The sequence below is a fragment of the Patagioenas fasciata genome, chromosome 2, assembly GCF_037038585.1.
Source record: "Patagioenas fasciata isolate bPatFas1 chromosome 2, bPatFas1.hap1, whole genome shotgun sequence".
In the NCBI taxonomy this organism is placed as follows: domain Eukaryota; kingdom Metazoa; phylum Chordata; class Aves; order Columbiformes; family Columbidae; genus Patagioenas; species Patagioenas fasciata.
Genome location: NC_092521.1, coordinates 111,382,485 through 111,409,361, shown reverse-complemented (window position 1 = coordinate 111,409,361; position 26,877 = coordinate 111,382,485). Strand labels below are relative to the sequence as shown.

Here is a 26,877-nt window from a genome sequence, read left to right as displayed (position 1 = left end):
TTTAGGTTAAGGTTTGTTAAGTTTGGTTTAGGTTGGCGGTCTTAGCTGCTTGTTTCAGCTTTGATGGTTTAGCTTGGTTTGGGTTGGTTAGTTTAGGTGGGCGGGTTCAGGTTGTTTGATGTGATTTTCTTAGCGCTGCTCTGTGTGGTTTAGCTTAGGAGGTTTCTTTTTCTTGGTTTTGCTGGGTTCTTTGGTTGGTGCTGTTTTCTGAGGATTCTTTAGCACTGGTTGTGTTAGTTTGGTTTAGGTTTCTGGTTTTAGTAGCTTGGTTCAGTTTGTTGCGGTCGTTTGAGGTTGGTTTGAGGCAGGTTCTTTGAGGGTGGTTGTGAGAGGCTGGTTGTTGAAGGCTGGTGGGTTGAGGTTGCTTGATGCAGGTGATTTTTGGTTGAAGTTGTCTTCCGTCAGTTGTTGTAGGTGGCGTATCTGAAGCCGTTTTCATGGAGGCTGTTTTCTGTAGTTTGGTTGAGGTTTGTTTAGATGATTTTAAGTTGGGGGTGGGTTGGTTATTTGAGGTTGTTTCTTTTCAGTAAGCAGTTTAGGTGGGTTGGTGGGTGTCTGTGTTTTTAGGTAGGTTGGTTTAGGCAGGTTTGGTTTACGTTGTTTCGGTTGCTTGAAAGGTTTCTGTTAAGGTTGGTTTAGTTGGTTTAGTTATGGTTTGGTAGGTTGTTTTAGGTTGGTGGGTGTCTGTGTTTTTAGGTAGGTTGGTTTAGGCAGGTTTGGTTTACATTGTTTAGGTCGCTTGAAGGGTTTCTGTTAAGGTTGGTTCAGGTTGTTTGGTTTAGGTTGGTTTAGTTATTTCCTGGTAGGTTGTTTAGGGCAGTGTTATGCACGGTGCATGTTTTGAAGATGGGTTCCTTCAGGCTGGGGTGGCTTAGATTGGTTGTTGAGGGCGCTTTAGGTGGTTTGGTTAGATGTACATTGTGTTTTGTTGGTTTTAGGTTGTGTCTGGATGCTTTGGATGTGACTGCAATCTCGCTGGGACATGTGTCCCCCCACTAATCACCAGGCTCGATTGGGCTGTTTCTGCTGTCTCGGCAGATGTCCCCTTCCTCCTTCCCTGCTCCACGTGTTTCCCTGCCTTGCTCAAAGAGGACGACGTTCCCCGCTAGAGGCGAACCATTGCTAGGTCAAGGTTATACGGTAGCTGCGCTGTGCTTGAGAACCTCCCTCCAAACAAGCTCAGGGTCCGTTAGGAGGAGAACCTGGGGTAGTCAAGCTTCCAAGACTGCAGGCACATCCAAGTGAGACACTGCCTGGGGTAGGGTGGCTGGTGGTTGGGTTTTTGTTGTTGAGGTTTTTTAGGGTGTTTTAGCTTTGTTGTTGAAGTTGAGTTGATCTAGATAGGTTTTTAGCTTGGTCATTGTAGGCTGGTTTCAGTGGTTCTATTTAGCTTTGGGTTGTTTGCTTTAGGTCATTTTGGTCAGGTTATGTCATTCGGTTTCATATTTTTGAGGTTGGTTTAGATCGGTTGTTTTAGGTAGTTTTGTCCTTTATTAGATTGTTTTGAAGTTATTTGAGATTGTTTAATGGTTATCTAGGGTTAAGATTGGTTGATTTCGGTTTGTTTAGCTTGTTTGGTTCTAGGTTGCTTAAGGTTGGCTGAGAAATGCCGGTTTGTGTAGATTTAGTTTGTTTTAGGTAGGATTATTTCGATCATTTGGTTTAGGTTGGTGTATTTAGTTTGGTTTAGGTAGTTTTGGGTAATTTGTTGTAGATTGTTTAAGGTTCTGTTTAGGTTGTTGGTGGCTGATTGAAGTTTTTTAAGGCAGATTGGTTTAGCTTCTTTAAGGGTGGTTTAGGTGAGCTGTTCTATGCTGGTTTAGGTAGGCCATTCTAGCTAAGTTTAGGGCCAGCTCGTGGAGCAGCAGGCACCCAGCCCAAATGGCCCAAAGAAGCCGTGGCAAGGGGCCGTGCTCAGCGCTGCAGAGGAAGGCAAAAAACCCCCGGAGACGCTTGCTGTCCCACCTGGGGGAAAAAAAAGCCTTCCTCCCCCCAGCTGCAGGGCACGAGAGGCCATCTTCCTGGTGCTTGAGCAGCAGGCAGGATCCGAGCCAAAAGGGCCCAGAGGAGCTCTGCAAAGTGGTCATGCTCAATGCTGCAGAGGAAGGCAAAAAACCCCCGGGGACCAGTGCCAATCTCTCCCGGGGGAAAAAATTCCTTCCTGACCCCAGTGCTGGCGATCGGCTGTTCCCTGAGCATGTGAGCCAGACCTGGCTCCTTGTCCCACAGGCTGCTCACGCCTCCCCGGACCTGCCCAAGCGCTATCCCATCCTATCCTCTCCCATCCTATCCTCTCCCATCCTATCCTCTCCCATCCTATCCTCTCCCATCCTATGCTATCCCATCCTATGCTATCCCATCCTATGCTATCCCGTCCTATGCTATCCCGTCCTATGCTATCCCATCCTATGCTATCCCATCCTATCCTCCGTTGAGCTGGAGTCATCTCCTGGACTCCAGAGAGTGCTCAAATGCCCCTGACCTGATGGACCTTGGCGGGGACTAGAATGCTTCCTGTGCCTGGTGGGACACCAGTGGTTGTCCCAAAGCACTGCAACCCCTTGCAACCCCTTTACATCCTAGTTCTTACGGCTCCTGAGCCTGACTCCACAGGGGATGAAGATGGTGAGCTCTGCAGTGCTCCTCCCGAAGGAATTCCCGTGGTCTTGCCACTGCTATCCAGCTGAAAAGGATTTCCAGCCATCAGATAAGCTTGGCAGGTGGCCCTGGCAGTCCGTGTGCCATTCCTTCCCAATGCAGCAAGTGACATGTGCTGCCCAATGCAGCAAGTGGCGAACTGCTACGCTGTCATTTATGGTGACGCTGTCTGCTCGGGAAGAAGTCCTGAATGGTTTTGTGCTGTTTACCATCTCTTTCCCTGGACTTGATAGCTCTTTTCCTGCTTTGGCTTTCATCCTTGATATCGTCCTTGAAGAGCTCTGCAGTGCTCCTCAAGAAGAAATTCCCTTTGTCTTGCCACTGCTACCCAGCTGAAAAGGATTTCCATCCATGAGCTGAGGTTTGAAGGTGGCCCTGGCAGCAGATTGTCTTACAGTGGAGAACCTCCAGCAGCCTCACGCAAGCTCTTCCTCCCTCAGCCCCTGCCCTGTGATGCCACCAGTTCCTCCCTGTGATTCCACCAGCGGGCACACCCGGCGGGTGTGCCCGCCGGGTCCAGCGGTGTCGGCCGGTGCGGGAAAATCCAGTAGAAGATGTTACAGGCTTGTGAGTATTATTTCTGCTTGTTCTTGCTGTTTAATTTTGTGTTTCCCGAGGGAAAGCTTGCTGTAAGGTCTGTAAGCAAAAGGAGTTTGTGTTCGTATAGTGTTTGCCAGCTGAGTAGTTTCTGCCTTGGACTGAATCTCTAGGGGCTGATCTGTTCGGGGCAGCCCTGTCATAGAGTAGCAGTTGCGTGACTGATCCTTGTCATCGGGTTCCTAACTGGTAGCCTTTATTTGGCGTGGGTTGTTGTGTTGAACTTCTCCGTAGTGAGTTTGGTTTTCCATTTCCTGAAGGTCTAGGCAAAGATTAAACAAATGAGTGGACTTAAAGAGAAGTATTTGTTATTTGGTCATGCCATGTTGCTGTTTGAAACCTGTTTTGATTCTTGGTGATATTCAAGAAGTTGCCGCGACTCAGAGGGCAAATCTTGATGTGCTGAGCAGAAGAGTGCAATGGATCTTTTTGGTTGCCAGGTAGCTTTCTTGACCCATGTGGCCACTTGATCAAGATTACACTGCAGTGTGGCTAATGTATTTGTTAGTTCCAGCAAATATCGTCTTAGTCAGTTATGTCAGTTGTGTAATCGAGACTGCAGTCATTGTCCCTGGTTATTTGTTCTTACTTCCTTTTTCTGATGCTACTTCAGTGAGATTCCACCTGAGGGCAGAAGAATCACAAAGCTAGACCAGATTTTGCTCAACGGAAATAACATAACAATGGTAAGTCCTCATTGTTCAAATGCTGCATGCATTTATTTTCTCTGCCTGTAAAGCAATCGGTAATTTAGTTCAACTACTTAAAGCTGAGCTTTCCAGACAGGTCTGTTCCATAAGCTACTTTCAGGTAGCTTCAGGGCATATCGATGTGTGAGTGGTGCTGGAAAAGTGATCTTATTGCCTTACTTGGTACATGTTACGGTTAGAAGTAAAACAAACAAAAAACCCATGAAGAGAGCATAGCCGTAACTTTGTTTCAGTGGATGCTTTTCTGGTCTTCAGGTGTGCAAGGGAACCGCTGGCTTTGTTGCCCAGTCTGTAGGCCGGCTCCTACAGTTCATGAGTCTTTGCCTGCATAACGGTGTAGGATGGGATACATCTGCATTTCATCCATTATCGCATGTATAGTTGTATTTGCAGCAGTTTGGATGTTTATGAGCTCATTAAGCCATTTGGCAATTATGACAGCATGTGATCCCCAGAGAGTTGTACCTTGACGTACTCCGAAAAGAAAACCTGGACGTCTGTTGGATTATACCAATTCAGAAGCATTCCAATATCTAGTTTATCATGTGCTGATGTATGTAGATCAGTTCTGAAACAGTAGTTAAATCTTGTGATTATCCATCCCTAAGCTGAATTCTGCAACTTCCTAAGTAGCAGAAAAACAGACCCACAGTAGTTTTTTGCTTGTCTGCATAGATGGCTGCAAACTCTGAGATTCCTGCAGGAGGGGATTCCTGATTTTGCGGCACGAGTAAGACTGACTTGAGTCTAAGGCAGCTGTGTGTGAATGAGGAAGGAATAATCTCCATTTTGCTGTCTTGTCCACCTTGCACCTCGTCACTGTGTGTCTGAGCAAGTGCCACCTTGACTTAAAGTTGAAGCCTCTTTCTGCTCTGCTTATTGTCCTTCATCCTTAAGGGATGGTGCATGTTGTGGCTTCTTGTATGGGGAAAAGTTACTCCCATCCAGTGAAGCTGGTGGTGTGCTGTCCTTGAAGCAGAAGCTGGTGATTCATAAGAGTGCAAATTTTCAGCAAGACATCAGCATGTTTCTGTATTAGATCTTGTGTCTTTTGAGGACACGTTTTCCCACATGGAAACCTGTGCTTTAGTCTTTTTCTTAGGTCAGTCCCAAGGGCAGCTCAGCTCTTTGTCTCTAGAAGTGTTCAGCTATTTCTTCAGAAGATGTTAGTTAAAGGAGTGGCTCTCCTTTTTGTCCCTTATCTGTGTTTTTCCTTTTGTATTTCTTTTTCTATTGGTCAGTTCTTTACTTTTTTCACAGGAAAGTGCAATGCTGCCTGGCTCCCTGCTGCCTGTAGAAGGGTTCAGGCTCTATTACTTGTTGCACTGTGCATAGCACTAGAAGTTGACAAGAGGAAGCCACCTTCCCAGTCCAGCGCCAGTCTGGGGAAGAATGAGTGACTGGAGAAATGCTTCATGAAAGGAAGCATGTTCTTTGTCCTTTTAGAAATGAACTGTAGCGTTTCTAGACAGAGTTGTTTCCTTGAAGCGAATAACAAAGACAAAAGCCAAAATGTGTGTTCTCTGGGAACTCACTTCTGTTTTGTAAAGCGTTGTCTGTCTGCTTGTCTGGCAGTAACTGACTTCATCTGCTGGGAGAGTAAGATCATATTGAATATAAAAACCGCTTTTGTGGTCAACCCTGAAGTCTCCATCTGCTAAAATGTTGTAAAACAAGAACGGTTGCATATGGGTTTGTAGAATTCAAGCAGAAAATCGTGTTTATCTTTCATAGCTGGTTCCTGGAAGAGAAGGACCTGAAGTATGAATTCAACAGTTATCATCTACAAAGACATGTTTTATGTAGATGTATAATCTAAATAGAGCTTTTGGGGTGTGGGTGGGTTTTGGTGTGGGTTGTTTTGTTTCGTTTACACGCTCTTGCAGCTGACATTTGATAAAAGGTGAGCAGTTCCTATTCAGGGAATGTGCGTTGCTAATGAGAATACTGACTTTGTATGTTGAACTCATGGCGTCTTGTAAAGACGCACTGATCTCTTCGGAATCAAAGACTTTCTTTTTGTTAGTTATTGTGTTCTGTTCTGTAAGTGCACAAGCCGTAGGTAGTTTCCTGACTGGTTGATGGAATGGAAAAATAATAGTTGTATTTCAGCTGCTCTAAGCCTTTGGTTTTTCAGTGTCTGGTGCGTTTGTTTATGGCCCAGGTCTGTAGAAATCACCAGTTGTGAGCTGGTGTTGCTCTTCTTTGGGGTACAGGCAGATACTAAGCTGGATCATGTGTTTAAACATATCTTCAGGCTTTGTCACCAGAAACCATGTGATAAAATGCTGTAGAATTCTGGCAGCTCCTCCAAGTGGATGCATCTGTGTGGTGCTCAGCAGCCTTTGGTTCTGCTGGCTTTGAGGTTCAGCTCTCTTGGACTTCTTTTGCTCGGTAGCTCCACTTTCTTGTAGTGAAGGTGCCGGAATGGTATTTGGCAAGCGAGGACAGACAGACCAGACCCAGTTCATGTTCCAGGGGTTAAAAACGAAACCTGGAGCAAACCTAAAAGAGGGCTGGTGTTAAATCATCTTCTTCATGTTCCAGTGTGTGCATTTAATTTCTACTTCACTCAGTATTTTGAAAACAGCCTTAAACTGAAGAGAGCTTTCAAGCTTGGGAGAGAAAAAGAGCAGATCTTGACTCCAAGGTCTACGGACATCACTCTAAAGGAAGTTTCTGTGCATCCAAATGCTGTTAATCTTTGATAATATGATGGTTGTGTGATGACCACAGAAACACACAGGGGGGCAGCAATGAGGAAAGAAGAACCTTTAAAGATAGTCTGGTGCTGCTCACATCCCAAAGGAGGATGATGAGTTTTCCGTATCATTCCTTACAAATGCTTGTCTAATTTGTTCTTTATAAATTCCTTTAATGTTACTGCTGTTGCACAGGTTGCTGCATACCCTAAGTTTTTCAGGTGTTCAACTTAAGCCTCATTATTCTGTGTCCTGTGTGCAGCGGATGTACACAAAAGTTTTTCTTCATAGCTGTCTTTTACATGTTTAAACACACTTGTTTCTCTTCACGATTGCCCTTTACAGGTTAAGCAGCTGGTTTTCAATTTGCACTTTGAAGTCGGACTTTTGTTCCCCTTTGGACTTTCTGTAGAACCCCAGCAGTTGTACTACACCCTTCTTGAAAGGCAAGACATCATCTGGAGGGTTCAACAGCTAATCTGTGCAAATACAATGCTGCAAAAATAATGCGTGGATGTACCTACTGAAGTGTCACGTGTGATGAGGAGTCACTGGGTGTTTTAATTAGTGAGAAATGGTACATAAAAGCTAGGTGACAGAAACAGGACATGAGGCTGGCATGCTGTTCTTCAAGCTTGCGGTGCAGCCCTGTGGGCTTTGGATGACTAAAGGAAAGCAGGAGGCACGGGAGAGAGCTGCTGCTGGATCTTAATGAAAGATGGCAAATGATTTGGAGAGAGGTTTTCAAAGTCAGAAATGCAAGTCAGGAGCCCAGTTCCAAATTGCCTGTGAAATCACTGTGTACTTCCCTCGCTTGTGTAACTTTGTGTATTGTCTAGAAGCTTTCATTTCAATGTTAAGAAAGTTACAGTTGTCTGATAGGTGATGTAATGATCTCATAATAACAGGTATAATGAAAGTAATGGAAAATGTCAGTATTCAAAACAGAGCCATGATAAATTATTAATGAACTTCTACAGCTGTTGCTTACCATGCCTTCCACGTTACAGCTGTCATTAGGCATTGATGCTGTTTCCTCGGAGTTCGAGCTGTAGTATCTGACTTTTGTTTCAGGGTGTGTTCTGAAGCTGCTGATGGCAATGCCTTTGGCTACAAAGTGTAGCAAATATTTTGTGGATTATCAGTCTGAGCAGCAGTCAAACAGCATTCTTTTCAAATCACTAAGGAAGAAAGTTGTACCAGTTCATCTCAGTTCCCTAATACCAAAGGTCTTTTTCACATTTATTGATCCTTCTGTATTTTGCTCCTTCTTTAAGGTCAGTTGATGCCTGGAGGGAACTGTCACATCTTTGAAAACTCCTTGTAGCTACGGAAAAGAGATTTGTTGACTTCCTCGGGTGATAAGCAGACACTGAAGAATTATATGCTGCTCATTTCTAAGTCCGAGATAGGAATTAGGAAGGAATGTCTTACTGGAAAATAAAACAGGACTGGGCCCCTTGAGACAGAAATATGTTGATGAAATCGTGTAGTGTTATTAACCAAGACATAGTGACTCTTTGGCCAGGAAACAAACAGATCCTATGCTAAAATAGTGTTTGTTCCAGGTAATTCACGTCAGTCTCTCCAAGCAATTGATCTACTTTGCAAGTGAGAAAAGATGGACCTAAATATTGAAACAATAAGGGCTGTTTTTCTTCCCGCGGATCAAAACTGACACAGCAGAGCCCATGGAGTTCTCAAATCAGTGGCAGGTCCTTTACCTACTTGCTATCATACAGAGCAGAATCTGTACTTTCTCCTTCTGTATGGCTCTTGAAAGAAACTTGGTTGCACTTGTTCACTTGTTGGAAAGAACAGGATGTTGATCAAGTGCAACTGTAGCAAATACTTGATGTGCTTAAACAATTTAGAATTTTCCTGTGTTGATTCTCATCAGAAAAAAAAAAAAAAAAAGGTGAAAAAAATAAGGATTAAGGTATAAGATTGTTTAAAAAAAAGAAAAGAAGATTTTTTTTTTTAATAATATGAAAGGAAAGATGTGCAACTTGGAGCTGAGAATTCAGAGTATTCCAGATGGGTCTATTTTCCTGTGTAATCAATATTCCTGTAGCCTGCTGCTTTGGAAGTGCAGGTAATAATCTTTTCACTTGATTGAACAAGAAGTGGTGGGTTTTGTTTTTCTTCCCCTAGAAACGGTGCTGTTCTCTCCTGTAGAAGTTGTGGACGCTGGTGCTCTCCAGAATGCTACTTAGGGTGCCATTATAAGTAGGTCATTTAAAAGAATAACCTTGGGCTTTAAAAAGGTGTAAAAGTTAATGATGTGTAAAGATTAGAGCAGGGTAGTCATCAGGTGAAAAAAACTTTGTGCTTATGAAATGCACAGTGAAGGTTCCTTTCAGATGGCCTGTGGGGGACTACAGTGGGTCTGTGGATTCCCTGACAGAGGGCATTGGAACAGAAGAAGATATTGAACATATGAAGGCCTACCCGTGAGAAAGATGGGAGTAACAGAGTATCCAGAGATGTTAAGGATGTACCCATGAGAGAAAAGGGAGTAAAAGAGTAAAATTGATGGTAGCAAAAATAGCCAATGAGATGTTACTGCTGTAAATTGTAACCAATAGTGAAGAGACACATGAATTGGTAAAACTGTATAAAAATGCACTTGTGGCAATAAATGGCATCTACTACTTTCATCCTGGAAGAACTTGGTCTATGTCGTTTGTCTGTCTCAACCACGACACTGGGGCTTTATCAAAGCCTGTGCTTTAGGCTCACCCTGTTCCCTCTGTCCAGCAGGCCATGCATGCACACAGAGTACACCTGCCACATGCAGTTGTAAATGAGCAGTACGTGCTTCACAAAGAGTCTCTAACGGGGTTAAAACTTAGTTTAAAAATAGGTAGAGGAAATCACATAGTTCACTAGGACACAAGGATGGAGCAAGTCCCTGCCCTTTGCTCAAACTTTGTAACACCATCAGGCAGATACCTTACTGGCATATTGTCTTGTGTGCTGCTGGGCCAAGAAGTGACACAAACACCGTGTAAACATGGGCAGTGATGGTTCCCGGTCAGCTGGGCTCAGTAATTGCTGTGAGATTAATCCCACACAGGAGCAACAGTATATGCTTGTGCCTTGTCAGCTTTATGAACAGGGCAGGTGGAGGGGAAAGGTGCTCTTCTTTTAACTTAAAGTCATCACCTATGCTATCTGCAGCAGTAATGGATTTTAACATTAAAAAAAAAATTCCTCATTATGTATCTGTTAGTAAAACTGAGAAGAATTGTATCAGACCTAGTGTACGACTGTATCTGCCGAGACTGTGGCTTCAGTAGAAGTAAGCTGGGACTCTAGAAGCTGCAGGAAAATTTGTTGACAAAAACAGGTAAACTTTTTATTTTTTTTCCCCCCTTCCCATTAACCCTTTCCCCCCTTCCTCTTTTTACCATCCCTGTTTGGGCTCATAACCTTCCAAAAGCTATTGCAGCAGCTCACACATTACTTCTGAAGCATCCAGATGCTGAAATAATGCAGAGAAATGTGGCCTGCTGTCACAGCAGACCTGAGGCTGAGGAGCAAATTAGAGACTTGGAGACAAAAGCTGACGAGGTACGCTTTTTATTCAGAGCCTGGTCTTTGGAAACCCTTCTATCACTCCTCTGATGGGGTGAGATTCAAGGGTCTCGTTTGCTTAAGTATCCTCTGCTCCTCCTCTCCCTCCCCTCTTGCTATTTTCCTCCATCATCTCTGTTGTGTCTTCTTGTTGCATGCAGTAATTCTCATCTCTGGCATTTTGTTTTTTCTTCACAGGTTTGCTCATGAATTCGTAAACAGGGCTGTTGGAAGAAGTACTGGAAGTAAGGCTGGACTGGCAACAAATCCACACTGTATTTTGGCAAAATAGGGACATGGTTAGGTGGATTACTCCCCTGTCTTGGAGATGACAGGGACTGATTCGGGGCCAGCACCCCAAAGGCTTCCTCCCAAGGGTGCTGGTCAGAGTTGGGGTGGGCGGGGCTGCACACGTGGGGCTCTGTCACCCCCGCGTCACAATGCCAGCACCCGGCAACGCAGAGCTCACAGTGCCCTGGGCAGGATCAAAAGGAGCAGCCGGGTCCCGTGTCCACTGCCAGAGCTGGCCCAGGGGCAACACATCCCGGAGGAAGCACTTGAGGAGCTGGTGGCATCACAGGGCAGGGGCTGAGGGAGGAAGAGCTTGCGTGAGGCTGCTGGAGGTTCTCCACTGTAAGACAATCTGCTGCCAGGGCCACCTTCAAACCTCAGCTCATGGATGGAAATCCTTTTCAGCTGGGTAGCAGTGGAGAGACCAAGGGAATTTCTTCTCTGCTTGGAATGCCCACTGATGTCCCACCAGGCACAGAAAGGATTCTTGCCCCCAAGGTCCATAAGGTCAAAGGCGTTTGGGCACTCTCGGAAGTCCGGGAGATGGCTCCAGCTCAAGGGAGGATAGGATAGGATAGGATAGGATAGGATAGGATAGGATAGGATAGGATAGGATAGGATAGGATAGGATAGGATAGGATAGGATAGGATAGGATAGGATAGGATAGGATAGGGTAGGGTAGGATAGGGCTTGGGCAGGTCCTGGGAGGCGTGAGCAGCCTGTGGGACAAGGAGCCAGGTCTGGCTCACATGCTCAGGGAACAGCCGATCGCCAGCACTGGGGTCAGGAAGGAATTTTTTCCCCCGGGGCAGATTGGCACTGGTCCCCGGGGGTTTTTTGCCTTCCTCTGCAGCATTGAGCATGACCACTTTGCAGAGCTCCTCTGGGCCCTTTTGGCTCGGATCCTGCCTGCTGCTCAAGCACCAGGAAGATGGCCTCTCGTGCCCTGCAGCTGGGGGGAGGAAGGCTTTTTTTTCCCCCAGGTGGGACAGCAAGCGTCTCCGGGGGTTTTTTGCCTTCCTCTGCAGCGCTGAGCACGGCCCCTTGCCACGGCTTCTTTGGGCCATTTGGGCTGGGTGCCTGCTGCTCCACGAGCTGGCCCTAAACTTAGCTAGAACAGCCTACCCAAACCAGCATAGAACAGCTCACCTAAACCAACCTTAAAGAAGCTAAACCAGTCTGCCTTAAAAAACTTCAATCAGCCACCAACAACCTAAACAGAACCTTAAGCAATCTACAACAAATTACCTAAACCAAACAAAATAAACCAACCTAAACACCCTAAAACAAACCTACCTAAACCAAATGATCTAAAAAAATCCTACCTAAAACAATCTAAAACTACATAAACGGGCATTTCTCAACCAACCTTAAGCAACCTAGAACCAAACAAGCTAAACAAACTGAAACCAACCAATCTTAACCTAAAATAACCATTAAACAATCTCAAACAACTTAAAACCAATCTAATAAAGGATAAAACTACCTAAAGCGACCGATCTAAACCAGCCTCAAAAATACGAAACCCAATGACATAACCTGACCAAAATGACCTAAAGCAAACAACCCAAAGCTAAATAGAACCACTGAAACCAGCCTACAATGACCAAGCTAAAAACCAATCTAGATCAACTCAACTTCAACAACAAAGCTAAAATGCCCTAAAAAACCTCAACAACAAAAACCCAACCACCAGCCACCCTACCCCAGGCAGTGTCTCACTTGGATGTGCCTGCAGTCTTGGAAGCTTGACTACCCCAGGTTCTCCTCCTAACGGACCCTGAGCTTGTTTGGAGGGAGGTTCTCAAGCACAGCACAGCTACCGTATACCCTTGACCTAGCAACGGTTCGCCTCTAGCGGGGAACGTCATCCTCTTTGAGCAAGGCAGGGAAACACGTGGAGCAGGGAAGGAGGAAGGGGACATCTGCCGAGACAGCAGAAACAGCCCAATCGAGCCTGGTGATTAGTGGGGGGACACATGTCCCAGCGAGATTGCAGTCACATCCAAAGCATCCAGACACAACCTAAAACCAACAAAACACAATGTACATCTAACCAAACCACCTAAAGCACCCTCAACAACCAATCTAAGCCACCCCAGCCTGAAGGAACCCATCTTCAAAACATGCACCGTGCATAACACTGCCCTAAACAACCTACCAGGAAATAACTAAACCAACCTAAACCAAACAACCTGAACCAACCTTAACAGAAACCCTTCAAGCGACCTAAACAATGTAAACCAAACCTGCCTAAACCAACCTACCTAAAAACACAGACACCCACCAACCCACCTAAACTGCTTACTGAAAAGAAACAACCTCAAATAACCAACCCACCCCCAACTTAAAATCATCTAAACAAACCTCAACCAAACTACAGAAAACAGCCTCCATGAAAACGGCTTCAGATACGCCACCTACAACAACCGACGGAAGACAACTTCAACCAAAAATCACCTGCATCAAGCAACCTCAACCCACCAGCCTTCAACAACCAGCCTCTCACAACCACCCTCAAAGAACCTGCCTCAAACCAACCTCAAACGACCGCAACAAACTGAACCAAGCTACTAAAACCAGAAACCTAAACCAAACTAACACAACCAGTGCTAAAGAATCCTCAGAAAACAGCACCAACCAAAGAACGCAGCAAAACCAAGAAAAAGAAACCTCCTAAGCTAAACCACACAGAGCAGCGCTAAGAAAATCACATCAAACAACCTGAACCCGCCCACCTAAACTAACCAACCCAAACCAAGCTAAACCATCAAAGCTGAAACAAGCAGCTAAGACCGCCAACCTAAACCAAACTTAACAAACCTTAACCTAAAACAACCCGCCTTCAGTGACCTACGAACACACAACCTACCAACAACGTAATACAGCGTCAAACAACCACCTTCGAACAACCACTCTCAAAAAGCCTACCAAAACCAACTCATAGAAACTGACCTAAACCAACCAAACGAAACAAACTTCAAAAGCCCCAACAAAACCAGAACAACAGCAACAAGAGAAACACCACCACCACCACCACCACAACAAAAAAACAAACAAGGTAGAAAGAAACAGGCAAAACCCAAACAAGTTACAGACAAAGAAGGCAGATGTAGGGAACAGGATGCAGAGATGTTGCATGGGGACCCAGTGCTTTGGAGCAGCCACTGGTGTCCTGTCAGGAACAGGAAGGATTCGCAGCTGCCTCTCGGCAGCTCTCCCTGCGGGCAACACCAGCGCCTGGCAGGGACCAGAGCGCTTCTCGTGCATCCCTGCCCGAGAAGCACAGCAGCAAAACAAGCTGTGGAAGGCAAAACGTCTGCTTGTCATCGCTACATGTGATGCTTCGGAAAAGATCCCACAGTACCACATACCTCTTCTTTTGTGCATGGTCAGGCCCGCGCCTCATTCTCAAGGTTCTCCCTCTTCAGCAACCAGGGAAAGCTTGGCCTCTATTCCTGCTGCTGCTCTCTGCAGCTCTGGGACTTGCCTTTGCCAGCCTGCAAGGGCTGTTTGTTCAAGCTAAAGTGAAGAACGCATCAGCCTGCTCCCGGCTACACGTGGGCTTGTGTTAAGGATTGTGAGCATTGGCTCTGAAACAGAGTGAGAAACGGAGATGACATGAAATAACATCAAATTAAGTAAATTAAAAAAATAAAAATAAAATAAAATAAAATAAAATAAAATAAAATAAAATAAAATAAAATAAAATAAAATAAAATAGAAACACTTGTATCCATTGCGTTTTGTGTCCTGGGAAGTGGTTTTTAGGGAAGAGTAAGGGAAGAGTGAAGGAAGGGAAGGGGGAAGGGAAGGGGGAAGGGAAGGGAAGGGGGAAGGGAAGGGGGAAGGGAAGGGAAGGGAAGGGGGAAGGGAAGGCAAGGGAAGGGAAGGGAAGGGAAGGGAAGGGAAGGGAAGGGAAGGGAAGGGAAGGGAAGGGAAGGGAAGGGAAGGGAAGGGAAGGGGGAAGGGAAGGGGGAAGGGAAGGGAAGGGAAGGCAGAGGAGAAAAGAAAGCCCTGACAGAGCCCTGAGGGCTCCATACCTGAAAGAAATTGTGCTCTTTTCGCCGAAAGCGAACTGATTTTCTTCACGCGGTTAGAAACCTTTCTTTTTCACAGCTCGCACAGTCATTCTTTGGAATTAGGTTGAGAACAAGAGCTAACACCCCAGCACAGAACTAATGTTTGTAATTGCTCTGGTCTGAGAGCCAGGGACATTCTGACCGCTCTGCCCACAGATGGGACCTGTCGAGGAAGGGGGGCAGAGATGGGACAGAGCTTGACTGACATCCAGGCTGATCAACAAGCGTATTTCATCCCATTAGCATCACGGTCATTCTTTAAGGAGGGAGGGGATCTTTCTCACTCTCTCAGGCGTGCAGTGGAATCTCGATCAACTGGCCACATGGGTCAGGAAAGCTACCTGGCAACCAAAAAGATCCATTGCACTCTTCTGCTCAGCACATCAAGATTTGCCCTCTGAGTCGCGGCAACTTCTTGAATATCACCAAGAATCAAAACAGGTTTCAAACAGCAACATGGCATGACCAAATAACAAATACTTCTCTTTAAGTCCACTCATTTGTTTAATCTTTGCCTAGACCTTCAGGAAATGGAAAAGCAAACGAACTACGGAGAAGTTCAACACAACAACCCACGCCAAATAAAGGCTACCAGTTAGGAACCCGATGACAAGGATCAGTCACGCAACTGCTACTCTGTGACAGGGCTGCCCCGAACAGATCACCCCCAAGGATTCAGTCCAAGGCAGAAACTACTCAGCTGGCAAACATTCATTCCAAAAAAACAAGCACGTTTTGCTTACAGACCTTACAGCAAGTTTTCCCTCAGGAAACACAAACTTAAACAGCAACAACAAGCAGAAATAATACTCACAAGCCTGTAACATCTTCGACGGGATTTTCCCGCACCGGCCGACACCGCCTGACCCGGCGGACACACCCGCTCCCCCCGCTCCAGCTGCCCGCCAAGCGGCGGCGCCGACCGCGCCACCCACGCGTGCCCGCAAGCGGCCTCGGCCTCGGCCTCGGCCTCCCCGCCCGCCCGCCCGCCGGGCACAGGCCGGGCCCCAGCGCAGCCCCGCCCGGGCACCGGGAGAGCGCGGAAGCGTCGCGGCGCCGCTTACCGAGCGGCAGCAGCAGCTGAGAGGGGCTGCTGCTCGCCTTGGCCGCCATGCTGGACACAGAGCCGACCAATCGCTACCGCCTCCCGCAAAGACCGAGCCAGCAGCCCCGACGAGCAGATGGCAGAGCCGTCGCTCCTCGGCCCCGCCCCGTGTGCCGCTAAACGCGGGAACGAGCACTGTCTCTTCAAACACCTTTTGCATTCTTCATCGTACAGCACTAAAGAAATACCAGAATCCCTTAGCACAGGATAATTGTGCAATACAAGTGCCAGGTTTGTCGTGCTGGTCAAAGATACTGTCAAAAGATGTGCGGCTGTCGGTCTTTCCTTAAGACAAAAGGCAAATGAGTTGGTTCCAGCCGAGGCGAGGCGAGGCGAGGCGAGGCAAACCAAGTGCAAGCATTGACAGCACTGCAGAGCAAAATGGCCCCGCAACGGGGCCCTCGTGGCCCTGTGGGCCGCCATGCCGGCCACCGCAGCGTTCGCTGGGGACGCCGCGAGCCTCTGTTGTGGCAGTTGGAGCACAGCCGTGGCAGCCGCGCCAGCGCTCGGAGAGAAGAGGCCGCAGCGAGCAGAAGAAAGAAGAGGAGGCTCACGGACCCCCCGGCCCATGGCTCCGCCGCCCAAGAAACGGCGGCAGCCTGCCGGGAGCAGCAGCACCGCCCCCAGGCGAGAGGAGGAGCCGATGGAGGTTGACCCACCCCGGGAGGAGGAGGAGCAGCCCATGGACATCGACCCGCCTCGGGAGGAGGCGGAGCCGATGGACGTGGACCCGCCTCAGGCAGGGCTGCTGGGGCAGAAGAGCAGCGTGGGCGGGCTGCCCCCAGCGCCGTGGTGCCCGAAGCGCCGCAGGACGGCCGGGGGCTCTCCCAGAGCCCCCAAGCAGGCGCCTGGGCACAAGCGGCGCCGCCCCCGCAGCCGCCACTAGCCGCCTCCGGGGCATGGGACGGGATGGGATGGGCCGGGCCGGGCCGGAGCAGCAGCCGCTCTGGAGCCGCAGGTGAGCCCGGCTTCCCAGCCCGCAGCCCCGGCCCTCATGCCGGGGCATCTCCTCTGCCCTGGGGCCTGGGGAAGAGGCGAGGAGAGTCGCTGCCATCTTCTGGTCGGCAGCCCCAGAGCACCGGGAGGAGTCCTCAGGAGCCCCCACAGACGGCCAGGACACCCAAGGGCAGCGCTGGAGCTGGAGCTTGCCTTCAAGGGAAAAGGTTTGCACATGGCACAAATAATTCAGACTTTTTCTCCTTCTCCCTGTAGACGTGTATACAGACTCTAGAGTTAATAGAAATGTGTAGATATAGAAAATAAAAACCAGATATGTGCGTGTGTGTGTGCACAGAAGCCCGCTGGAGAGCGCCAGAGACCGCCGGGGACCGAAGGACGCCGCTGGAGAACATCGTCGGAGACCAAAGGACAGCGTGGGATCTGCAGCTTGCCTTCAAAAGAGGAAAAGTTTGGAGACAAAACCTTACGAGGTATGCTTTGTATTCAGAGCCTGGTCTTTTGGAACCCTTCTCTTACTCCTCTGATTGGGTGAGATTCAAGGGTCTCGTTTACTTCTGTGTTCTCTGCTCCTCCTCTCCTTCCCCTCTTGCTGTTTTCCTCCGTCATCTCTGTTGTGTCCTCTTGTTACGTACAATAAGTTTCATCTCTGGCATTTTGTTTTCTCTGCCCAGGTTTGGTCATGAATTCTTGACAGGACAGCTGGAAGCAGGATTTTCCGAAGCGTTCTTGCCCCCCGCCAAGGTCCGTTAGGTCGGAGGCCTTTGGGCACTCTCCCAAGTCCAGGAGATGGCTCCAGCGCAAGGTAGGATAGCCTAGGGTAGGGTAGGAGAGGATAGGATAAGATAGGGCTTGGGCAGGTCCTGGGAGGCGTGAGCAGCCTGTGGGACAAGGAGCCAGGTCTGGCTCACATGCTCAGGGAACAGCCGATCGCCAGCACTGGGGTCAGGAAGGAATTTTTTCCCCCGGGGCAGATTGGCACTGGTCCCCGGGGGTTTTTTGCCTTCCTCTGCAGCATTGAGCATGACCACTTTGCAGAGCTCCTCTGGGCCCTTTTGGCTCGGATCCTGCCTGCTGCTCAAGCACCAGGAAGATGGCCTCTCGTGCCCTGCAGCTGGGGGGAGGAAGGCTTTTTTTTCCCCCAGGTGGGACAGCAAGGGTCTCCGGGGGTTTTTTGCCTTCCTCTGCAGCGCTGAGCACGGCCCCTTGCCATGGCTTCTTTGGGCCATTTGGGCTGGGTGCCTGCTGCTCCACGAGGTGGTCCTAAACTTAGCTAGAACAGCACACCCAAACCAGCATAGAACAACTCACCTAAAGCAACCTACAACAACAGCAAGCAACTAACCAACCTTCAAGAACCTATAATAAAATAAAAAGGAACACTTTGTATCCATTGTGTTTTGTGTCCTTGAAAGTCTTTTTTAGGGAAAAGAGGAGGGAGGGGGGAGAGAGGGAGAAGGAGGGAGGGGAAGTGAAGAGAGAGGGATAGGACGGGGAGGGGGGACAGAGCGGGGAGAGGGGAAGGGGGTGGGGGGAAGAGGGGGGGAGAAGGGGTGAGAGACAGGGGATGGGGGGGGAGGGGACATGATAGAGGGAACTACCATTTTAAGGGTTAACTAAACATATAATGGGTGCCTACTAATGAACTACCACTTTAAGGCTTAGGCACACAATAAGTGCTTAGTTTAGAGCTTTATGTAGACTCATGCTAAGAAAAACAGAACCCCCTCGAATGCCAAGATAAGAAGTTTTACTGCACCCAGCTGTAAACTTGAGGAGACGAGGTAACAAAGACTTAGAGCAAAAGGGGGCGCCAGCCTGGTTTCAATTGACTTGGCCGCTTGGGTCCCAGTCAATTCAACATAATGAGCCAAAGGTAAAAAGTTCACTGTGACGAAGCTGAAGGAGCCTTCATCCAAAGACCCCTCCTCAAGACCACCAGATGGCACCGCGCAGGCGCAACAGGGAGCTGTCTAGGAGGAGGCTTTGGAAATTATGACCTGGGACTCATTTTAATAAGAAGCGGGGAAAGGTTATGAATAAGTATAGGCGTTCCTGGGGTCATTATGAATACCTAACACCTTGCTGTATTTAAACACACCTCATAGTGTTAGAAGGTGCGCATGAATGGTGGAACGATCCCCCTTGCGCCCGATATCAGATAAACGTACCCGCTTTATAGGCTTGCACGTTGTAAAGTTTTATGACTTTATAGGCTGTAAAGTTGTTTCCACATATCAATTTTGGCGACCACGAAGGGACAAGCTCTGCCCGGCTGTGCGGACCGCCTGAGAGAAACGGACCTCCCAGACGTGTCCCGCACCTTTTATTTCACAGGGGCTCCGTTCCACTCCGGCTGGTCACCGCGGGGGCAGACAACGACTTTTTGAATTAAGCGGATAAGGTATGCTTTTGTTTTACTGTAACGTGGGCCTGTAACATGGGGGCCAGCAACTGGCGAGGGAAGCCTCCGCATGGCCAGATTCCCCATATTGCTGTAAATGGGCACCTACCTAAGGGGGCTACTGACTTGACTCCACCAGAAGGGGGTCTGCCGCTAGCGATCTTGGGGGTAGATCGAGTAACCCTGAGTGAGCCTTCTGTTGCGTCCCGGTCACTGGAGCCAGGATGGACCCGCTAATGACTGCATGCAAGTGGGAGAAGGGTAAACAGACTCTCCAGTCATGGGTTCGAGTCCCCATGGCAACTGAAGCTTTATAACAGAACCAACCTAAGCCACCCAACCTCAAACCATCTCAACAACCTCAACCAAACCACCTACACCAACCTCAAACAAAATACTGGAAACAACCTCAATGAAAACAACTTCACATACCCCACCTAAAACAACCAAGGGAAAACAACTTCAACCAAGTATCACCTACATCAAGCTACCTAAACCCACCAGCCTTCAACAACCCAGCCTCCCACAACCACCCTCAAAGAAGAACCTGCCTCAAACAAACCACCTCCAACCACCTCAACAACCTCAACCAAGCTACCAAAACCAAAAACCTCCCTCCACCAAAACAGCCCCTGCTTGGAAGGGCTCCAGCCTGGCTGCAACATCCGCAGCTGCCACTCGGCACCTCTCCCTGCGGGCAACACAAGCGCCTGGCAGGGACCAAAGCGCTTCTCGTGCATCCCTGCCCAAGAAGCACAGCAGCAAAACAAGCTGTGGAAGGCAAAAAGTCCGCTCGTTGTCGCTACGTGTCACGTAGCTCTGGAAAACATCCCACGGTACCACACCCGTCATCATCATCTTCTACTTCTTCTTCTTCTTTTGGGCATGGTCAGTCCTGCGCCTGATTCTCAAGGTTCTCCCTCTTACGAACCAGGGAAAGCTTGGCCTCTATTCCTGCTGCTGCTCTCTGCAGCTCTCAAAATCACTCTCTTTATGCCTCAGGAAAGGGTTTGTGTCCAGCTGGATTGAGTCCCTGGTCTTCCTTGCTGTGGGACCCAGTGGGCATTTTATGTGGGGCAGAGAGGAGATGGCTATACTAGGGTGGCCTCGAGGCTGCAGGGCTGGTTTCTGCCTGAGAGAAGAGAAACAGCAGGAGGTTTGTTCTGGGGAGCCGAGCGGCAGAGGAGGCCTCAGGGACACCCAGCAGCTCTGCCCAGCGAATGCACACCAAGGGCAGGGACAGCCTCCTGGGCCTCTTCAGCTCAGGGACTGATCTGGGGCCAGCACCCCAAAGGCTTCCTCCATAGGGTGCTGGGCGGATTGGGGGCGGGCGGGGCTGCACACGTGGGGCTCTGTCACCCCCACGTCACAATGCCAGCACCCGGCAACGCAGAGCTCACAATGCCCTGGGCAGGATCAAAAGGAGCAGCCGGGTCCCGTGTCCACTGCCAGAGCTGGCCCGGGGGCAGCCCCAACACATCCCGGAGGAAGCACTTGAGGAGCTGGTGGCATCACAGGGCAGGGGCTGAGGGAGGAAGAGCTTGCGTGAGGCTGCTGGAGGTTCTCCACTGTAAGACAATCTGCTGCCAGGGCCACCTTCAAACCTCAGCTCATGGATGGAAATCCTTTTCAGCTGGGTAGCAGTGGCAAGACAAAGGGAATTTCTTCTTGAGGAGCACTGCAGAGCTCTTCAAGGACGATATCAAGGATGAAAGCCAAAGCAGGAAAAGAGCTATCAAGTCCAGGGAAAGAGACGGTAAACAGCACAAAACCATTCAGGACTTCTTCCCGAGCAGACAGCGTCACCATAAATGACAGCGTAGCAGCACGCCACTTGCTGCGTTGGGCAGCACAAGTCACTTGCTGCATTGGGAAGGAATGGCACACGGACTGCCAGGGCCACCTGCCAAGCTTATCTGATGGCTGGAAATCCTTTTCAGCTGGATAGCAGTGGCAAGACCAAGGGAATTCCTTCGGGAGGAGCACTGCAGAGCTCACCATCTTCATCCCCTGTGGAGCCAGGCTCAGGAGCCGTAAGAACTAGGATGTAAAGGGGTTGCAAGGGATTGCAGTGCTTTGGGACAACCACTGGTGTCCCACCAGGCACAGGAAGCATTCTAGTCCCCGCCAAGGTCCATCAGGTCAGGGGCATTTGAGCACTCTCGGGAGTCCGGGAGATGACTCCAGCTCAAGGGAGGATAGGATGGGATGGGATGGGATAGGATAGGATGGGATAGGATAGGATGGGATAGGATAGGATGGGATAGGATAGGATAGGATAGGGCTTGGGCAGGTCCTGGCAGGCGTGAGCAGCCTGTGGGACAAGGAGCCAGGTCTGGCTCACATGCTCAGGGAACAGCCGATCGCCAGCACTGGGGTCAGGAAGGAATTTTTTCCCCCGGGGCAGATTGGCACTGGTCCCCGGGGGTTTTTTGCCTTCCTCTGCAGCATTGAGCATGACCACTTTGCAGAGCTCCTCTGGGCCCTTTTGGCTCGGATCCTGCCTGCTGCTCAAGCACCAGGGAGATGGCCTCTTGTGCCCTGCAGCTGGGGGGAGGAAGGCTTTTTTTTTCCCCCAGGTGGGACAGCAAGCGTCTCCGGGGGTTTTTTGCCTTCCTCTGCAGCGCTGAGCACGGCCCCTTGCCACGGCTTCTTTGCGCCATTTGGGCTGGGTGCCTGCTGCTCCACGAGCTGGCCCTAAACTTAGCTAGAACAGCCTACCCAAACCAGCATAGAACAGCTCACCTAAACCAACCTTAAAGAAGCTAAACCAGTCTGCCTTAAAAAACTTCAATCAGCCACCAACAACCTAAACAGAACCTTAAACAATCTACAACAAATTACCTAAACCAAACAAAATAAACCAACCTAAACACCCTAAAACAAACCTACCTAAACCAAATGATCTAAAAAAATCCTACCTAAAACAATCTAAAACTACATAAACCGGCATTTCTCAACCAACCTTAAGCAACCTAGAACCAAACAAGCTAAACAAACTGAAACCAACCAATCTTAACCTAAAATAACCATTAAACAATCTCAAACAACTTAAAACCAATCTAATAAAGGATAAAACTACCTAAAGCGACCGATCTAAACCAGCCTCAAAAATACGAAACCCAATGACATAACCTGACCAAAATGACCTAAAGCAAACAACCCAAAGCTAAATAGAACCACTGAAACCAGCCTACAATGACCAAGCTAAAAACCAATCTAGATCAACTCAACTTCAACAACAAAGCTAAAACACCCTAAAAAACCTCAACAACAAAAACCCAACCACCAGCCACCCTACCCCAGGCAGTGTCTCACTTGGATGTGCCTGCAGTCTTGGAAGCTTGACTACCCCAGGTTCTCCTCCTAACGGACCCTGAGCTTGTTTGGAGGGAGGTTCTCAAGCACAGCGCAGCTACCGTATACCCTTGACCTAGCAATGGTTCGCCTCTAGCGGGGAACGTCATCCTCTTTGAGCAAGGCAGGGAAACACGTGGAGCAGGGAAGGAGGAAGGGGACATCTGCCGAGACAGCAGAAACAGCCCAATCGAGCCTGGTGATTAGTGGGGGGACACATGTCCCAGCGAGATTGCAGTCACATCCAAAGCATCCAGACACAACCTAAAACCAACAAAACACAATGTACATCTAACCAAACCACCTAAAGCACCCTCAACAACCAATCTAAGCCACCCCAGCCTGAAGGAACCCATCTTCAAAACATGCACCGTGCATAACACTGCCCTAAACAACCTACCAGGAAATAACTAAACCAACCTAAACCAAACAACCTGAACCAACCTTAACAGAAACCCTTCAAGCGACCTAAACAATGTAAACCAAACCTGCCTAAACCAACCTACCTAAAAACACAGACACCCACCAACCCACCTAAACTGCTTACTGAAAAGAAACAACCTCAAATAACCAACCCACCCCCAACTTAAAATCATCTAAACAAACCTCAACCAAACTAAAGAAAACAGCCTCCATGAAAACGGCTTCAGATACGCCACCTACAACAACCGACGGAAGACAACTTCAACCAAAAATCACCTGCATCAAGCAACCTCAACCCACCAGCCTTCAACAACCAGCCTCTCACAACCACCCTCAAAGAACCTGCCTCAAACCAACCTCAAACGACCGCAACAAACTGAACCAAGCTACTAAAACCAGAAACCTAAACCAAACTAACACAACCAGTGCTAAAGAATCCTCAGAAAACAGCACCAACCAAAGAACCCAGCAAAACCAAGAAAAAGAAAGCTCCTAAGCTAAACCACACAGAGCAGCGCTAAGAAAATCACATCAAACAACCTGAACCTGCCCACCTAAACTAACCAACCCAAACCAAGCTAAACCATCAAACCTGAAACAAGCAGCTAAGACCGCCAACCTAAACCAAACTTAACAAACCTTAACCTAAAACAACCCGCCTTCAGTGACCTACGAACACACAACCTACCAACAACGTAATACAGCGTCAAACAACCACCTTCGAACAACCACTCTCAAAAAGCCTACCAAAACCAACTCATAGAAACTGACCTAAACCAACCAAACGAAACAAACTTCAAAAGCCCCAACAAAACCAGAACAACAGCAACAAGAGAAACAACACCACCACCACCACCACAACAAAAAAACAAACAAGGTAGAAAGAAACAGGCAAAACCCAAACAAGTTACAGACAAAGAAGGCAGATGTAGGCAACAGGATGCAGAGATGTTGCATGGGGACCCAGTGCTTTGGAGCAGCCACTGGTGTCCTGTCAGGAACAGGAAGGATTCGCAGCTGCCACTCGGCAGCTCTCCCTGCGGGCAACACCAGCGCCTGGCAGGGACCAGAGCGCTTCTCGTGCATCCCTGCCCGAGAAGCACAGCAGCAAAACAAGGTGTGGAAGGCAAAACGTCTGCTTGTCATCGCTACATGTGATGCTTCGGAAAAGATCCCACAGTACCACATACCTCTTCTTTTGTGCATGGTCAGGCCCGCGCCTCATTCTCAAGGTTCTCCCTCTTCAACAACCAGGGAAAGCTTGGCCTCTATTCCTGCTGCTGCTCTCTGCAGCTCTGGGACTTGCCTTTGCCAGCCTGCAAGGGCTGTTTGTTCAAGCTAAACTGAAGAATGCATCAGCCTGCTCCTGGCTACACGTGGGCTTGTGTTAAGGATTGTGAGCACTGGCTCTGAAACAGAGTGAGAAACAGAAATGACATGAAATAACATCAAAGGAAGTAAATTAAAAAAGAAAATAAAACAAAATCAAATAGAAACACTTGTATCCATTGCGTTTTGTGTCCTGGGAAGTGGTTTTTAGGGAAGAGTGAAGGAAGGGAGAGGGAAGGTGGAAGGGAAGGGAAGGGAAGGGAAGGGAAGGGAAGGGAAGGGAAGGGAAGGGAAGGGAAGGGAAGGGAAGGGAAGGGAAGGGAAGGGAAAGGAAGGGAAGGGAAGGCAGAGGAGAAAAGAAAGCCCTGACAGAGCCCTGAGGGCTCCATACCTGAAAGAAATTGTGCTCTTTTCGCCGAAAGCGAACTGATTTTCTTCACGCGGTTAGAAACCTTTCTTTTTCACAGCTCGCACAGTCATTCTTTGGAATTAGGTTGAGAACAAGAGCTAACACCCCAGCACAGAACTAATGTTTGTAATTGCTCTGGTCTGAGAGCCAGGGACATTCTGACCGCTCTGCCCACAGATGGGACCTGTCGAGGAAGGGGGGCAGAGATGGGACAGAGCTTGACTGACATCCAGGCTGATCAACAAGCGTATTTCATCCCATTAGCATCACGGTCATTCTTTAAGGAGGGAGGGGATCTTTCTCACTCTCTCAGGCGTGCAGTGGAATCTCGATCAACTGGCCACATGGGTCAGGAAAGCTACCTGGCAACCAAAAAGATCCATTGCACTCTTCTGCTCAGCACATCAAGATTTGCCCTCTGAGTCGCGGCAACTTCTTGAATATCACCAAGAATCAAAACAGGTTTCAAATAGCAACATGGCATGGCCAAATAACAAATACTTCTCTTTAAGTCCACTCATTTGTTTAATCTTTGCCTAGACCTTCAGGAAATGGAAAAGCAAACGAACTACGGAGAAGTTCAACACAACAACCCACGCCAAATAAAGGCTACCAGTTAGGAACCCGATGACAAGGATCAGTCACGCAACTGCTACTCTATGAAAGGGCTGCCCCGAACAGATCACCCCAAGGATTCAGTCCAAGGCAGAAACTACTCAGCTGGCAAACATTCATTCCAAAAAAACAAGCACGTTTTGCTTACAGACCTTACAGCAAGTTTTCCCTCAGGAAACACAAACTTAAACAGCAACAACAAGCAGAAATAATACTCACAAGCCTGTAACATCTTCGACGGGATTTTCCCGCACCGGCCGACACCGCCGGACCCGGCGGGCACACCCGCTCCCCCCGCTCCAGCTGCCCGCCAAGCGGCGGCGCCGACCGCGCCACCCACGCGTGCCCGCAAGCGGCCTCGGCCTCCCCGCCCGCCCGCCGGGCACAGGCCGGGCCCCAGCGCAGCCCCGCCCGGGCACCGGGAGAGCGCGGAAGCGTCGCGGCGCCGCTTACCGAGCGGCAGCAGCAGCTGAGAGGGGCTGCTGCTCGCCTTGGCCGCCATGCTGGACACAGAGCCGACCAATCGCTACCGCCTCCCGCAAAGACCGAGCCAGCAGCCCTGACGAGCGGATGGCAGAGCCGTCGCTCCTCGGCCCCGCCCCGTGTGCCGGTAAACGCGGGAACGAGCACTGTCTCTTCAAACACCTTTTGCATTCTTCATCGTACAGCACTAAAGAAACAGCAGAATCCCTTAGCACAGGATAATTGTGCAATACAAGTGCCAGGTTTGTCGTGCTGGTCAAAGATACTGTCAAAAGATGTGCGGCTGTCGGTCTTTCCTTTAGACAAAAGGCAAATGAGTTGGTTCCACCTGAGGCGAGGCGAGGCGAGGCGAGGCAAACCAAGTATAAGCATTGACAGCACTGCAGAGCAAAATGGCCCCGCGACGGGGCCCTCGTGGCCCTGTGGGCCGCCATGCCGGCCACCGCAGCGTTCGCTGGGGACGCCGCGAGCCTCTGTTGTGGCAGTTGGAGCAGAGCCGTGCCAGCCGCGCCAGCGCTCGGAGAGAAGAGGCCGCAGCGAGCAGAAGAAAGAAGAGGAGGCTCACGGACCCCCCGGCCCATGGCTCCGCCGCCCAAGAAACGGCGGCAGCCTGCCGGGAGCAGCAGCACCGCCCCCAGGCGAGAGGAGGAGCCGATGGAGGTTGACCCACCCCGGGAGGAGGAGGAGCAGCCCATGGACATCGACCCGCCTCGGGAGGAGGCGGAGCCGATGGACGTGGACCCGCCTCAGGCAGGGCTGCTGGGGCACAAGAGCAGCGTGGGCGGGCTGCCCCCAGCGCCGTGGTGCCCGAAGCGCCGCAGGACGGCCGGGGGCTCTCCCAGAGCCCCCAAGCAGGCGCCTGGGCACAAGCGGCGCCGCCCCCGCAGCCGCCACTAGCCGCCTCCGGGGCATGGGACGGGACGGGACGGGATGGGCCGGGCCGGAGCAGCAGCCGCTCTGGAGCCGCAGGTGAGCCCGGCTTCCCAGCCCGCAGCCCCGGCCCTCATGCCGGGGCATCTCCTCTGCCCTGGGGCCTGGGGAAGAGGCGAGGAGAGTCGCTGCCATCTTCTGGTCGGCAGCCCCAGAGCACCGGGAGGAGTCCTCAGGAGCCCCCACAGACGGCCAGGACACCCAAGGGCAGCGCTGGAGCTGGAGCTTGCCTTCAAGGGAAAAGG

The 26,877-nt window shown here is 49.6% G+C and overlaps 2 long non-coding RNA genes across 7 annotated transcripts in view; one reads left to right on the top strand and one right to left on the bottom strand.

Moving 5' to 3' along the window:
- Window positions 1-9,338, top strand: part of LOC136098792 (uncharacterized) — a 43,185-nt gene extending 33,847 nt beyond the window's left edge. For all 6 annotated transcript variants that reach the window (XR_011737661.1, XR_011737659.1, XR_011737660.1 and 3 more), the window contains 3 exons: window positions 2,584-3,225; window positions 3,869-3,941; window positions 7,013-9,338. This is a non-coding gene — a long non-coding RNA (uncharacterized lncRNA). The remainder of the gene's footprint in view (window positions 1-2,583; window positions 3,226-3,868; window positions 3,942-7,012) is intronic.
- An 898-nt stretch (window positions 9,339-10,236) lies between these two features.
- LOC139827240 (uncharacterized) lies at window positions 10,237-25,609 on the bottom strand. The gene is made up of 4 exons (XR_011737663.1): window positions 24,587-25,609; window positions 24,057-24,275; window positions 15,685-17,497; window positions 10,237-14,131 (listed from the first exon to the last, which is right to left on the bottom strand). It is a non-coding gene; the product is annotated as an uncharacterized lncRNA (long non-coding RNA).
- Between the last annotated feature and the right edge of the window lie 1,268 nt (window positions 25,610-26,877).